Source organism: Phocoena phocoena, chromosome 5 (genome assembly GCF_963924675.1).
Source record: "Phocoena phocoena chromosome 5, mPhoPho1.1, whole genome shotgun sequence".
Classification (NCBI taxonomy): domain Eukaryota; kingdom Metazoa; phylum Chordata; class Mammalia; order Artiodactyla; family Phocoenidae; genus Phocoena; species Phocoena phocoena.
In genome coordinates, this window is record NC_089223.1 from 27,325,182 (window position 1) to 27,342,289 (window position 17,108).

The 17,108-nt window shown below is 44.0% G+C and overlaps 1 protein-coding gene and 1 pseudogene across 2 annotated transcripts in view; both read right to left on the bottom strand.

Annotated features, from left to right (window-relative positions):
- NR3C2 (nuclear receptor subfamily 3 group C member 2) overlaps positions 1-17,108 on the bottom strand; it is a 359,661-nt gene that overhangs the window by 51,947 nt on the left and 290,606 nt on the right. The window lies entirely within an intron of this gene.
- On the bottom strand, positions 4,558-5,800 carry LOC136123715 (S-methylmethionine--homocysteine S-methyltransferase BHMT2-like; annotated as a pseudogene).

The following is a 17,108-nucleotide window of genomic DNA, read 5'->3' on the forward strand; positions in this document are numbered from 1 at the left end:
CAGTTCATTAATCAAACGGGGACCTAGAAAACATTTTCAGGTGCCATAATTCTGGGTGAAAGGTAGATTCTGCTGTTTGACTCATTGTAAAAGCTGATAAATCCATCTCCCTAAATTTATTTATTTATAAATTAATTATTTTTAAATTGAAGTATAGTGGATTTACAATGTTATTTTCAGGTGTACAGCAAAGTGATTCAGTTATACATATACATATATCTATTCTTTTTCAGATTCTTTTCCCATATAGATTATTATAGAATACTGAGTAGAGTTCCCTGTGCTATACAGTAGAGGTCCTTGTTGATTATCGTTTTTACACATAGTAGTGTGTAAATTCCTAATTTATCCCGTTTCCCTCACCTTTCCCCACCTTTCCCGTTTGGTAACCATTAATTTGTTTTCTATGTCTGACTCTTTCTGTTTCGTAAATAAGTTCATTTGTATCACTTTTTTAGATTCCACAGACAAGCGATATCATATATTTGTCTTCCTCTGTCTGGCTGACTTCACTTAGTATGATAATCTCTAGGTCCATCCATGTTGCTGCAAATGGCATCATTTATCTGCCTAAATAAAAAAAATAAAGATGATGTTCGACTCGATTAATTTATCAGAGATTAGCCACGTGCCCTTTCTTATTACTGATTCTGAACATCTGTCACAAAGCAGATGTTGTTCAGGACATTGTGAACACCTACATCATTCATGACGGGGTGGGCTCGGTATCACCCCCCCCCCCCAGGCCACCACACCAGTAGCATAAATGTCAACACCGGGACACACTACACACGCGCACGGAATGACATGAACACAATGCTTATTCAAAGGGGAGCCTCAACAGTTCTCTTTTTTTTAATCTGCTTGTAGAAAACTGCTAGTCAAGACTGCTGAGGAGCACAGCTGACATTTTCTAACCTTCTCTTCTACTCAGAAATTCTGTGAACTTCTGAACTTCCTCTAATCGGAACGAAGTGGCCATGGAGTCTCTCTTTAAGGACAAGCAAACGATTCTTTGGGTTTCTGTGTTCATCGCCTAGAAGCAAAGAGAGTTAAGGCTCACATTTCATGAGTGGTAGTTCCCTGGGGTCTCTGGAGCAGGCAGGACCCCGGTCCCCAGCCGGGCACCAGCTCTGGCACCTTTAAGAGAGAGGTGGGTGTCACAGTGTGCTGAACACCAAGATCTGGGGGTGCAGTTGCAGGTGTGGGCAGCCAGCTGGAGTCAATGTTCTCTGCCACAAGGACAGAGACCAGCAGTCGGGAAAAAACAGAAAATACAATAAAAATTAGAAAAGTGAAGTCATCCCTTCAAGTAACATCTGGAACAGGGATTTCAATGATTTCAAGAGCAAAACTGGTGGAGCCTGTGAGAAAAAGTTTTCCATGTAGGGTGACCACCCCAAAGAGAAGAGCACCAGGGTCACAGTAAAGTAAAAAAGCAAGTTTGTGTCATCAGTTTTCTTCCCCCGGAAAAGTGTAGAAAAGTCTTAATGCATTTAATTTCAGTGTAAGACATTTGGAGGTAATGTTTTTATTCAATAAATGCAATATTTGGTGATAAGGTCTCAGTCTACATGAGAGACAGTGATGGGAGAAAAGAGGAAGTGGGGGGGAGAGAAAGCCAGAAAATGGGGAGGAAGGGGAAGGGCCAAGCAGAAGTGGAGGGATGGGATGGGATGGGATGGGATGGGATGGGATGGGATGGGATGGGATGGGATGGGATGGGATGAGATGGGATGGGATGGCATGGGATGGGATGGGATGAGATGGCACGGGATGGGATGGCATGGGATGGGATGAGATGGCATGGGATGGGATGGGATGGGATGGGATGAGATAGCATGGGATGGGATGGCATGGGATGGGATGAGATGGCATGGGATGAGATGGCATGGGATGGGATGGGATGAGATGGAATGGGATGGCATGGGATGGGATGGCATGGGATGGGATGAGATGGCATGGGATGGGATGAGATGGCATGGGATGGGATGGGATGGGATGGGATGGGATGGGATGGGATGAGATGGCATGGGATGGGATGGGATGGCATGGGATGGGATGGCATGGGATGGGATGGGATGGGATGAGATGGGATGGGATGGCATGGGATGGGATGGGATGAGATGGCACGGGATGGGATGGCATGGGATGGGATGAGATGGCATGGGATGGGATGGGATGAGATAGCATGGGATGGGATGGGATGGGATGGGATGGGATGGGATGGGATGGGATGGGATGAGATGGCATGGGATGGGATGGGATGGCATGGGATGGGATGGCATGGGATGGGATGGGATGGGATGAGATGGGATGGGATGGCATGGGATGGGATGGGATGAGATGGCACGGGATGGGATGGCATGGGATGGGATGAGATGGCATGGGATGGGATGGGATGAGATAGCATGGGATGGGATGGCATGGGATGGGATGAGATGGCATGGGATGGGATGAGATGGAGTGGGATGGCATGGGATGGGATGGCATGGGATGGGATGAGATGGGATGGGATGGGATGAGATGGCATGGGATGGGATGGGATGGCATGGGATGGGATGGCATGGGATGGGATGGGATGGGATGGGGAGAGAGATGAAAAGGATGGTCGTAGGGGGAAGGAGGAGAGGGAAGGCAGAAACCGCCAGAAGGGAAGGCAGAAGGAAAGAGCCCCCTCCACTCTGGTGGGCGAGCCGCAGTGCTTCAGGTCCTGTGGTTCCATCACTTCAACTCCGCACTCAGAGACTGATCCCCTTTCCTGCTCTGGATGGTTTCTCAGGTCTGGACTGCATACACCCCCTCTGTACTCTGTCCGGCCCGATTCTAACCCTCCTTTAGAGGCTGCCACAGCCTTCAAAGCTAGATGGTTCTGTCAGCAGCTTTCCTTGAGGAGTTATTTTGTCCTTACACTCCTGGAGCACCCATCTTAGGAAAAACTCCTTTGTCATTTCTTCATCTCTCAAAATGCTATTCACGTGTCTCCGTCTTTTTTCCCCCCAAACAAATAACTTTTTGTTGAAGTAGAGTTGATTTACAACGTTGTATTAGCTTCAGGTGTACAGCAAAGTGATTCAGTTATACATATATGTCTATTCTTTTTCAGATTCTTTTTCACTATAGGTTACCAGATATTGAATATAGTTCCCTGTGCTATACAGTAGGACACTGTTGTTGATCTATTTTACATATAGTAGTGTGTATCTGTTAATCCCAAACTCTTAATTTATCCCTCTCCCCTTTCTCCTTTGATAGCCATAAGTTTGTTTTCTATATCTGTGAGTCTATTTTTGTTTTGTAAATAAGTTCATTTGTATCATTTTTTCATATTCCATGTATAAGTGACATCATATGATATCTTTCTCTGTATGATATCTGTCTTTCACTTAGTTTGATAATCGCTAGGTCCATCCATGTTGCTGCAAATGACATGATTTCATCCTTTTTTATGGCTGAGTTCCACATCTTCTTTATCCATTCATCTGTCAATGGACACTTAGGTTGTTTCCATGTCTTGGCTATTGTAATAGTGCTGCTATGAACATAGAGGTGCGTGTATCTTTTCAAATCATGTTTTTGTCTGGACATATGTCCAGGAGTGGGATTGCAGGATCATATGGTAGCTCTAGTGTTAGTTTTTTTTTTAAAGGTAGATTATTTTTAATTTTATTAATTGTTACAAATGGATACATTGTTTTGAAAAATAGAGAGAATTGGCACATAGCAAATAGCTCAAACATCAGTCAAGAAAATATTAGACCAAGATAGATTTGAACTCGGACTTTTAAAAAGGTCTTCCAGAACTGTTTGTCTCTTTTTACTTATTTCAAACAATCAACATTAAGTATTTCATTGAGCATCTATTAGTATGGCATAATGCTAAATAAGAAAAAATATAAGCATATCACATTGTCCTTGTCCTTAGTAGTTTATAATCTAGCTATTTGTGATTATAAAGACACATTTAAAAAACCCTGGGACCTAACACCTTTAAGTAAAATCATCTTTGAAAGTAATCACTCTGGAAGGTTATATGATTATTTCAAAAAATCCTAAAACATTTTTGCATCTTTTCCTTTGGGATCGCCTTTGGAGTCATTATACAAATCATTTAAGAAAGGCAGACTCATTACTCTAATTTTAGTTTAGAATGCTGCTCTATCGTCCTTCTGTACCTAATTTAGACACCTGAATTAATCACTGGGTTTGTTGCTCACCGACGTCTGGTTATTTTAAAATCTCAAATTCACTCTAAAGACAAGTTTCACTATTCTTGATGCCCTTCAAAAGCACGTCCTGCAGCATCACCGGACAGTAAGTACCTGGAGGACGAGAAGCCCTTCCTCATCAGCTCTGCATCTCCCCCCAGCATCCCGCTCGGAGCTTAAGCACAGCAGGGATGCAATACGCATCCTATGTTGAACGGACAGCACGTTAGCTGTTCAGCCGCTGGAGACATCAGGGTGGGCTGTGGATAGAGGCGAGGAAGGGTTCCAGATGGGGCTTGAGGGGGATTTCTTTCCATTCTGCTATTTCAGTGTTTTCTTTCATGACTCCTTAGGCGTCTGGCTTTGACACTGAAGGACAGAAAGGTCTGCCGGAAGTCGGCAGCAGATTCTCCCAACACTCTCATCTGGCCCTGGCTCTAACCCAGGGTTTGGTGTGTGTGCTGAGACCACTTCCCCAGCTGCCACGTTTGTCAGAAGACAGAGGCAAAAATCCCCCTTCCAGGGCCAGCTCCTCTGCTATCGCCCTGATGTGGGAGGGCTCAAATCCACAGCACCCGCCTTATGTACCTGACCCCCAGGTTGTAGGCCTCTCTGGTGTATTTTTGAATGTCCCATCTGGTTGCAACTCTGGGCTCCAGTGCGAAGGGATATTCGAGGAGATCCACAAACCCTCCTTTGCCTCAGTCGGACATGTGGAACCCCAGGGACTGCACCATCAAGTGTGCTTTCAGCCCTGTAGCCCGTAGGCCTTCCTTCATGAGTCTCCTTGTCTTCAGGCTGGTCCAGGGCCCAAATCGGCAGTTCACGCCAACGACTGAAGCCCCCGCCTTCACCAGCTTCCACCACATTGTCCAGGTGTTACACCATGCATGTCTCTCTCTGGGCCTATGCACACGATGGCTGCCATGGGTTTTCCGGATTCTTTTAAGACTTCCACAGCCCACACAGCTTCTTCAGCATGTTCAAAGTAGTCTGCAATCCAGAAGTCCACATTTTTCCTGGCAAAAACCTCTAGCTGTAGTCGAAAAAGTTTTAAAATTCTAGCTTCATCCTTGTGGTGTTTGTACAACGATGTCTGGCAGATCCCCCCTGCGACCAAAGCATCACCTCTGCCGGCTGCTTCTCTGGTAAGGTCACAGGCAGCGGCGTTTACAGCTTCCCACTGGCTTTCCATATTGTCCTCACTGGCAGAAAAGGTGAAAGTCCGCGTGACATTCTATCCCGCGCTCAAGAATTCCACGTGAAGCTGACAAACTGCATTTGGATGTTCTACTACGGCTTCTGGAGTCTAGAGCCCGGCCTTCACGTAGCCCCTCTTCTCCAGAGTTATGCGAAAGCTGCCGTCTCCAAGCACACCCTCCCCGCTATCCAGAGGCTCTAAAATGCCCTTCTTGGCTCCAGGGCCATCACACTGCGGCTGTTGCAGGTGCTGGGTGGTGGGGAGCACACGGGGCCAGGAGCCCACCCCTCCTATTTTTAGTTTTTTCAGGAACCTCTATTCTGTTCTCTATGGTGGCTGCCCCGATTTACATCCTCACCAACAGTGTAGGAGGGCTCCCTATTCTCCACATGTGTCTACATCTCAATTCACCAACCACACGACAGAATTCTGGAGAACGGAAACTGACTGTCACTGTGGTTCCCTTACAATGGCCACCATAGAGCCTTGCACAATGCAGACATTCTCAATACTTCCTCCCGACTAGCGAAACACCAGTTGTTGTTCATTTTTTTGGCTAAATGATAAGAGTAAAGAGATTTACTTTTCACTTTAGGGGAAGTGACTGGGATAGTCTTTGTAATATTGTTCTCCTCCTTTTTTTTTTCTTTTGGCTGTACTTCACGGCTTGTGGGATCTTAGTTCCACGACCAGGGATTGAACCTGCGTCCCCTGCAGTGGGAGTGCGGAGTCCTAACCACTGGACCACCAGGGAAGTCCCTCCCCCTCCTTCTTAATCGACCTCACGCTAACCGCAAGTTCTCACAGCTATAAGTTATGTGAGTGGTAAAGCAGAACTACAGAATCATAAACTGTAAGAGGTTGGAAGGGACCTCTGAGACCCTTCCTTCTCCACTACTTTGTAGACGAGAGGAGACATGTGATGTAATGAAAACAGCAGGAGTTTTCAGGGAAGACCTGGGCCCACGCGTGAGGTTCACCTCTCCACTGCTATGTGATCGTGGATAATCCACTGAACTGCTGTCTGCCTGAGGCAGCTGCATCATTTATAAGACATCGTACCTGTCTTAAAATATGATTGTCTATAAACGAGTGGTTCATATCAAAGCATCAAGTAGAGCTAATGGCACATGGCAGGCCCCATAAGTATCCTGCTACTAGACGGAGAGCCCTTTAAGCACAGAGACGATGTTCTACTGAGCTTTGATTCTCCAGTGTGGGAAATGTAGATAATTAAATGAGGAAACAGAGATCTGGACCTTGACTGAAGCTTCCTGAAAGCCAAGCAGAATTAGAGTCTGGGTTGGGTTTTAAACATCACCTAGACAAGTGGTTCTCCAAATGTGGTCTGAGGATGCGGGGGTGTCCCCAGGACCCTTTCCAGGATTCCGAGAGGTTCTTTCTCCAACTATACATCTGCGTGAGGCTGAATCTTTTTCCGACACTTTGGCCAAACAACCAGTCACAACTGGCTGGATGTAAGAAGCAGATAAGAGAGTGCAACTGTCTTCATTTAAGTGAGACTGAAGGAATTGCAAAAAAAGGCAAAACAATGCCACTCTTCTAATTTTTTTTTGTTTTGAAAAAAACAGTTATTTTTCATAAAATGTTTATGCTATTTTGTCTTGCTATTTATGTAATATGTAATAGGTTAATTTTCTTTTAAAATGAATCAATAAATCAATATTTTAAAAAATTTCTGTCTTAATTTCTGATACGAGTAAATACCAATAGCCATAACTTACATAAACGAAAGCTCTTTGGGATCCTTGATGATTTTAAGAGCATAAAGGGGGTCCTGCGAACAAAAAGTTTGTGAACTGTTGATCTCATCCAATTCCCTCCTTCTGCAGAAGGGAGACAAGGGTCTAGTGAAGTTAACTCATTCACTTGACAACACTGAGGGACTTATCAGCAAGGTTAGGGACTGAGTCCCTGGTCTTCAACAATGGAGCTCTGAAATACTGTTGTGATATCAGAGAGGAAGGAAACAGATTTGGAGGACTAAGTCACACTCTGAACCAAAGTTCCAGTTTTTCTAAGAATATTTTATTTTCCATTTGTGTTCTTTATACATTGGGCATATTCTCACCCATTTTAGAGAGTAACTCTTATGAAAGATGATACATGATTGGTCAGTAAAGTTTCCAAATACATACAGTCTCTGAAACCACCCAATGGTCCACTAGGCCTAACTGCCTGAAAAATCAAGTTCCATGGTCAAGGTATAAGCCTTGACGTAGTTGAAAAATTCTGAGTTTTGGACTGAGAGACACTGGGGCTCAAAACTTTGAGCCTCTGTCACCTAATCTTTGAAAGAGGGGTAATAAATTCCCATGTCACAGAGCTGTGAAGATGAAATAGGATGATGTGTGGGAGATGGCCTTCAGCTTGATGCCTTTCACCAGCTTTCAGCATAAGCCCATAATCCTTCAAATAACCCCTGTAAACTACTTGATTATTACTTTTGCTCTCTAGTATCCATGTAAATGGAGTGTTATGGACTGAATGTTCATCTCCTCCCACCCCCATATGTTGATGCTCTAACCCCCAATGTGATGGTATCAGTAGGTGGGGCTTTGGGGAGGCATTTAGGGTCATGAGGGTGGAGCCCCCATGACAGGATTAGTGCCCTTCCAAGAAGCAGGAGAGACATTAGAGCTGACTCTCTCCACCATGTGAGGCCAGTGAGAAGGCAGCCTTCTCTCTGCAAGCCAGGAAGAAGGCCTTCAGCAGAACCTGACCATGCTGGCATCCTGATCTTGGACTTCTAGCCTCTAGCACTATGAGAAATAAGGGTCTGCTGTTTAAACCACCCCATCTATGGGGTTTTGTTACAGCAGCCTGAGGTGCCTAAGACAGAGAGGGACACCATGCCTGTAGCAGAACGGGAGTTAGGAGTTTATAAACTACTCATTCCATTGATTCTATTGAGGCAGTGTCCATTCCAAGGGGGACGGGCACAGAAGACGGGTCCAGCTAGACAAAGCTTGCAACACCCATCACTGTGTACGTTGACTGGGGCGACATTCCTGCTGCAGTGCTAATGACCCAGATACACAGATGAGTTTTAAATAAGGAGGTGGAGGGTCTCCACGTATGACCTCTTTTTTGGTTTCTCTCCCTTCTCCACTTGTTTCTTTTAGAAAAGTATCAATCTCAGAACTTAAGAAAAATTAAATAACCACTTCAGAGCCTGCCCAAAACACAACCTTATTAAATTAGCTTAGGGTTTCATCAGTGGAAGTGAGGGATATAAAACCAAAATCATCTCTCGTGTGTGATACAATAAAAATGGATAATCATGTGACCTAGTTTGGGTTCTAGAAGTATCTAAAGACACAAGTTCAGAAAATACTTTATATATCAAGACACAGCAGGTATGTTCTCCTCCTTCAATCCAGAGGGGCACTGTCAAAGCGATACCATATGCTAACACACATATATGAAATTTAAGAAAAAAAAATGTCATGAAGAACCTAGGGGTAAGACAGGAATAAAGACACAGATCTACTAGAGAATGGACTTGAGGACACGGGGAGGGGGAAGGGTAAGCTGGGACAAAGTGAGAGAGTGGCATAGACATATATACACTACCAAACGTAAAATAGATAGCTAGTGGGAAGCAGCTGCATAGCACAGGGAGATCAGCTCGGTGCTTTGTGACCACCTAGAGGGGTGGGATAGGGAGGGTGGGAGGGAGGGAGACGCAAGAGGGTAGAGATATGGGAACATATGTATATGTATATCTGATTCACTTTGTTATAAAGCAGAAACTAACACACCATTGTAAAGCAATTATACTCCAATAAAGATGTAAAAAAAAAAAAAAAAAGCTACCATCTCTGGAGCTTCCCTAGTGGTGCAGTGGTTAAGAATCTGCCTGCCAATGCAGGGGACAGGGGTTTGAGCCCTGGTCCGGGAAGATCCCACATGCCACGGAGCAACTAAGCCCATGTGCCAACTACTGAGCCTGCACTCTACAGCCCACAAGCCACAACTACTGAGCCTGCGAGTCACAGCTACTGAAGCCCGCGCGCCTAGAGCCTGTGCTCCGCAACAAGAGAAGCCACTGCAATGAGAAGCCCACACACCGCAATGAAGAGTAGCCCCTGCTCGCCGCAACTAGAGAAAGCCCATGCGCAGCAACGAAGACCCAACACAGCCAAAAAAAAAAGCTACCATCTTTGTGTCTTATGATCTGTGTCAAGGGGGGAAGCCTGGAGCCCTCCTTAGTGTGTTAGTTGGTTAATCCATTCCTTGCCACCTGCCCCATCTTGCAACATAATCACTGAATCAAGACTAATTTTTCTCTATCAGTTTTTCAATAAAGAATTATACTCCAGTGAGTTTATTTTGTATTGAAGAGTATTTTTACCTGAAGAGACCAAAGTCCTTGAGCACATTAACTGAACTGAAGAACAACATGCTAATATTAGCCACACTAAGTCTTTTAAACATAACATATGATCTTAAACTGGTTTTGACTTTTACTCGAAACGAAAAATAGCTCCCTCTAGTTAGCCAGAATAAAGCTGGCACATATTTCTTGCATCACCACTATTCTGTGATTCCAATATAGTTATAAATAGCTTAAACAGTTCATTCCATTTGCAGTCTCCTATTTGTTTTGCTTTAATTTCGTAGTATACTGGCAATTACCCAGCTTCATTAACTACTTAGGAAATTTCTCAAGTACACTACAAGAAACGCCACGCAAGAAATATTAACCTACAGCAGTGCTCTTGAAGTCAACCTTGAAAGGGAAATCCTTTTCATCAAGTTTACATGCCAAGCCTTAAAAGCACTGTAGGGTCAACCCACATCAAAAATCTTGCTTCTGACCCTTGTACTGGAAAGAAGACTCATTACCAACCCCCCAAATCATCACTGAGTGCCAATTATGTAGAAAGCATTTTGCTAGACATTAAGGAAAAAATTTAAAATACTTCCTGAATTCTAGGAGTTTACAGTATATCTGGAGTAAAAATGTATGTGTAAATACACACACACACACACACACACACACACACAGAGTAAAACACAAAGTACCAAAGGACTGATATAGAAAAAATTGACACAGATAAAAACAGTTTGGGGGGAACAAGTCACTATTGACTTTCATGGTAAGAGAAGTGATTGGAGAGGAAGCATCCTTTGGGTTGGGCTTGGGGTAGGGGAAAGGAAAATGTTAGGAGCAAAGGCACAGCAGTGGAAAGACAGGACAAAGGGAAGAGGAAGGTTAATTTGGTTGGCATAGAGTTTATGTGGGAAAATAATGCTGAAAATAGCATTTTAAAATTAATTAGCTCCATTTTATATACAGTAGTGTGTATATGTCAATCCCAATCTCCTAATTTATCCCTCCCCTTTCCCTCCCTGTTAAGCATAACTAATTAGAACCTACTGTACAGCACAGGGAACTCTACTCAGTACTCTGTAATGGCCTATATGGGAAAGAACCTAAGAAAGAGTGGACATATGTATATGTAGAACTGACTCACTTTGCTGTACCCCTGAAACTAACACAACATTGCAAATCAACTATACTCCAGTAAAAGTTTTAAAGAAACAGAAAAAAAATAAAATTAATTAATTCATCAAGTACTTACTAATGCCAGACAGTATCCTAGGTGCTGGCCATGCAAAGGTGTACCACACAGGCCAGCTTCCTCCCCTCCCTGAGCCTACGTTATGGGGTCAGGGGACCTGCTACAGAGAAAATACACATGTGATATGATGGGAGGGATTGGGTAAGGTGGTCAGGGAGGGTATATACCCTAGGTCTGGCGGTCGGGCAAAATCTGTCTGAATAGCAATACTCTGAGCGACAAGGTGAGAACGCACCATCCTCCTTCACAGAGCGAACAGCAAGTGTGAAGGGCCTGAGTCAGGAATGACCTTAGATCCTTCAAAGCACCAAAAGGTCATCAGTGGGGCTAAGCAAGGGCGCTAGCAAATCCTCTGAGAGAATTCCTTCAAACTGCCCCTTACTATTTTCAATACCACTTTTTTGTGGTCCTATATGAGGATGATGGTATATTACCTGAGTCATATTCTCTGGGGATACGGCAGGTGGGATTTCTTCATGACGCTGCCTTCACTTTTCCCATGACACCCCCCACCTGCCACTAGAGCGGGAGCCCCATGTTTTGCTCACTGTTGAATTCCTGGTGCCTAGAACAGTGCTTAGTGTATTTAAGTCGCTCAAGAAGTATCTGTCGAACGAACACACTGAGTGAACATCACTTATCTCCTCCTCCCCAGGGTGGTCCAAAATGAGAGGCGTGGATGGGGAAAAACAAGACAGGACAAGGAGTGAGTAAGAATATCTACCTGCGATTCTAGCTTTAAATTAAGACTGCTCTCCTTAGCGCACTCATTTTTCTCAGGTAAGGGAGCTCCCTGTCCCTTGCACGCTCCTCTCAGGAACTTCTCTTTTTTTAATTGGAGTAGAGTTGATTTACAATGTTGTGTTAGTTTCTGCTGTACAGCAAAGGGATTCAGTTATACATATATTTCTATTTTTTTCCATACTCTTTTCCATTATGGTTTCATATTCTTATCCATTACGGGATATTGAATATAATTCCCTGTGATGAACTTTTCTTGATGTGAGCAGCTTACCCATTCCTTCAAGAACTTCCCTCCCCGGGCTTCCCTGGTGGCGCAGTGGTTGAGAGTCCGCCTGCCGATGCAGGGGACACGGGTTCGTGCCCCGGTCCGGGAAGATCCCACATGCCGCGGAGCGGCTGGGCCCGTGAGCCATGGCCGCCGAGCCTGCGCGTCCGGAGCCTGTGCTCCGCAACAGGAGAGGCCACAACAGTGAGAGGCCCGTGTACCGCAAAAAAAGAAAAGAAAAGAAAAAAAAAAAAACAGGTAAAAAAAAAAAGAACTTCCCTCCCCTCACCTCCTCTGCTGACATATCTGGAAGTAACTTTTAATTCCCAACTCTACTTCTCATCATCATGCTAGGTTGATAAAGGGGAAGAAATATTGTTGAAAAAAGAAGAAAAAGGGGGACTTCCCTGGTGGTCCAGTGGTAAAGAATCCACCTTTCAAAGCAAGGGACGCGGGTTTGATCTCTGGTTGGGGAACTAAGATCCCACATGCTGTGGGGCAGCTAAGCCCGCACGCCTCAACTAGAGAGCCTGCGTGCCACAACTAAGACCTGACGCAGACAAAAATAATAATAATAAAAAAACCAAGATAATCATTAGAAAAAAAAAGAAGAAAAAGAAACACCTCCTGTTTTGGGACTGTACCTACATTTTCTCTGCCCTCATATATAACTAATTATTTCTTGTTTGTCACTTACAAAACCTCCTCAGACCCCACTGCACCCTCTCCTGCAGTTCCCTCTGCCTGGCCTCCTTCAGGTGGCAAGATGTCCTTTATACCTAGTTTTGTGCAAAAGAAAGATAGTTCCATTCTGCGATGCTTCTGTCCCTTGCAGACAAGGAATGACCATTCTCTATTTGTGACATTGTTTTTCCTTATTCAGGAGTCTCAAACTCAGCCATCTACAGAGGCCGGGCATGGATGACGAAGGGCACAAGGGCAGGGGGTGTGGGAAGTGTGAGGAGACAGGCAGCTCGTGCACCATCTAAAGGGGGGGCTCTGAGTCCTGCCCAGCAAGCCAAGTGCTCAGCCCCTTCTGTTAAACACCTTGGCCCTCCAGCTGCTGGTACAGGGCCTGGGGTGTTGGAGGGTCCAGTGGAGACAGAAAGAGGACTTCTTTTCTTTTATAGTTTACTCCCTTAAATTGACCCAGAAGTAAACAAGAAAGCAAAACAATGGAAATCTCAGAAGGCTGCTGATTTTTCAGTGGCAGGAAAAGAGGTGTAGGGGTACGTCTGTATGTGTGTGTGAGAGAGAGAGACAGACACAGAAAAAGAGAGGAGAGGAGGAAGGAAAGAGAGGGGGTGGGGGGGGGAAGGAAGTGAGACAGTAGGGAGGGGAGAGGGAAAGGGAGGCGGTCAGAGACTAGAAACACAGAAACTACACAGTTCAGTGTCCCCGTAAGCGGAGGGAAGTAAGAAATCCTATCCGAAAGCAGCAGCAAGGGAACAGAGGAGGGAAAGAGAGGCTGGGGACAGATGGGGGAAAGCAGATGGAGCCAGTGCAGGGGATGCTGAACCAGGCTCATCCCACCCTCTGGCTCTCTCATCAGCACCTCTGCCCCTTGTCCTAACCCTGCTGGAGCCAAGGGTCCAGGCAAAGAAGTCATCTCCTGTGGCTCAGGAATATCAACCAGCCCCCTCAGGAGGCGAGGGCGGGGCGTGCCAACCCCTGGGTCCCTGTGGGGACACTCTGATCCCTGCAAAAGGGACATGGCCTGGAACACACAGCATGAGTGAGCCAAGACTACTGGAACTTTAGGGCCTTAGGTGCAGAGGGACCTTAAGGAGACTGTCCTGTTGGCAGACTGGCCTTGGGGAGAGCCACTCACTAAGGACAGCTGGGCTATGGCAGCACCGTGGTCCCCAGTGGGGACACAACAGGGACGGGCATCGCTCCACGGAAACATGGCCTGAAATGACTGATAACTAAGTCCTATGGTTTTCTACTGGTGCTGCCATCACACAGCCAGCACTGAGCATAGAGGGCAGTGTGGGCTGAGCTCCCCTCCCCTCACTGATGAGCTGGGCAAACACTGCCCTCCCAGGAGTCACACTCAGCACTCCCCCGAGGGACTCAGAAAGTGGCACTAAGACTTAAACTCTCTCTCTCACCAACAGTCTCTGAACCGAAATAATCAAAGGTTCAGAACCACAAAGGCAGTGAAAGATCATGGAAAATACATTTTTTTATTGGGCTCTGACTTGAAACAATATAAACATGCTTTTAAATATACTTTTAATTCTATATTACTCAGCAATTAAAAAGAACGAAATAATGCCATTTGCAGCAACATGGATGGACCTAGAAATTATCATACTAAGTGAAATAAGTCGGACAGAGAAAGACAAATACCATATGATATCATTTATATGTGAAATCTAAAATACAACACAAACGAACCTTTCTACGAAGCAGAAACAGACTCACAGACATAGAGAACAGACCGGTGGTTGCCAAGGGGGAGGCTGGATGGGGGAGGGAAGGACCGGGAGTTTGGGGTTAGCAGATGCAAACTATTATACATAGGATGGATAAACCACAAGGTCCTACTGTATAGCACAGGGCACTATATTCAATATCCTGTGATAAACTATAAGAGAAAAGAATATGAAAAAGAATATATATATTATGCATGACTGAGTCACTGCTGTACAGCAGAAATTAACACAACATTGTAAATCAACTATACTTCAATAAAATTAATAATATATATGCTTTTAATTCTAAAATATTGGCTGACACTTAAAAGAGCATAATACTGAACCTTCATTTCAGAAATTTTTTAAAAATTGAAGAAATTTCATTTCAGGCTTAAATGGGAGTTTTAATATGTGTATTGAAATTGATAAGACATTTGAATACTTGCAGTGATCTGGAGCCACATATGAAAAGCTGTTTCAAGGTGAAATTGAATAATGAATCATTTAATACATATTTGAAAAGTTTTAAGTTCATAATAAGAAAAGTTCTATTCTAATTTAAAGTATTAACTCATATCTTCACCCCAATGTTTAATAAAAACTTAGAAAGAATGTTTTCCTTAATTATTCTCTACTTCGCATCTTTCCTCCAGCTCTAATGAATCTGGTACACAGCTGAAGGATAAGATCTTTGGGAACTTTCAGATCCATTTCACAGTTGAAGGCAAACACACATGATCAACTATTCAAGTTTTCTTCACCATTTTAAATATAGCAACGTCTCTGTTGGTGAAAACGCTTCCCCGCATCACACTTCTTGATCATAAGCTTCACCCTCGTAACTAGCAATGATAACCTAGAAAACCCCTTCTAGAATGACTAATAGGTTGTTTGGTTCATTTGCTCAATAATTCATTTATTCACCAAATATTTATGGAGTACCTGTTATGTCCTGGACACAATGCCACGGGCTGGAAATTAAAAAATGATTAAGATAGAGTCTGTGATTTCAAGGAGGAGGTGCCAATCAAACAAGGGAAGGATACAGATGCTTAAAAAGATCTGCCAATGCAGGTGAGAGGGGGTCCAAGACAGTTGAGGGTGGGTGGGAAAACAAGGGAGGGTTCCACCAGTGCATTCTATCCTCAGTTGAACAGCATGCATTACTCCCTTGCACAAAATGCCAGACAGTTTCCTTCCCTTTGGCAAAGGGTCTGAGGTACAGGCAATTTTGGGGATTTGACCAAAAGGCTTTATGTCATTTCCAAATGTTTCCTGGGAGTAGGTCCTCCCTCCCCCTTTGAAAAACACAGCTCTGCCCTGTTCTTTCTAGTTGAGAGAAAACTTAAGCCTAGGCTGGGGTTGAGGTCAAAAGTTTTAAGAATAGGGAACAAAATGTTCACTCTAGGGTTTCCCTGGTGGCACAGTGGTTGAGAGTCCACCTGCCGATGCAGGGGACACGGGTTCGTGCCCCGGTCCGGGAAGATCCCACATGCCGCGGTGCGGCTGGGCCCGTGAGCCATGGCCGCTGAGCCTGCGCTCCGCAACGGGAGAGGCCACAACAGTGAGAGGCCCGCGTACCGCAAAAAAAATAAATGTTCACTGTAACAATTATATAATATCATACTATTTAACTACTTGGAACATCAGAAAGCAATTTTTTTTGGTTTCCATTTTATATCTATTAACATTCTCTACAATAGACATGCATAGAGCTTATATGACCTTTTCTTTTTTTTTTTTTTGGTTTCTTATTTACTTCTAAAAGCCTTCGATGACATTAATTTCCAAAGACAATTTTCAAAATTAATTTTTTTCAATGACATTAATTTTGAAGGTGTACAGGCTTCAGATATAAGGTGCGTCCCCCTAAGTTTCATTTGTGAAAAAGGATTCTTACAATTTTGGACTTTGAAACCTGTACACCTGGATGTTTACACACAATTAAAAATTAATCGATGACACCAAAAGCATAGCAAACAATGACAAAAAATAGATGAACTGAACTTCATTAAAATTAAAAACTTTAATTTTAAAAGTACATCAGAGGACACTATCAAGAGGGTGAAATGACAACCCACAGAATGGGAGAAACATACATATCATATATCTGATAAGAGTTTACCATCCAGAATACATAAAGAACTCCTACAACTCAGGAACAAAAGACAAACAACCTAATTAAAAATGGGCAAAGGACTTGAATGGATATTTCTCCAAAGAAGATATACAAATGGCCAAAAAGTCTATGAAAAGATGCACAACCTCCGTAGTCACAAGGGAAGTGTACATCACAACCACACTGACAGTACTTCACACCTACTATGAGATAAGTCAGGCAGAGAAAGACAAATACTGGAAGATATCACTTATATGTGGAATCTAAAGGAGCCAAGCTTGAGCAAACAGAGAATAGAACGGTGGCTGCCGGGGGATGGGGGAAGAGGAGGGATGTTGCTTCAGGGGACAAAGTTGCAACCGGTAGACAAGTAAGTCCTGGAGATCTAATGCACTGTACAGTGAATACAGACAGCAATACCATATGATAATAAACAAACTGGCCAAAAGACAAGATCTTAGTTACTCCCACCCAGAAAAAGAAATGATAATTATGTAATGCGACAGAGGTGCTAACTACTGCTGCCATGGCAATCA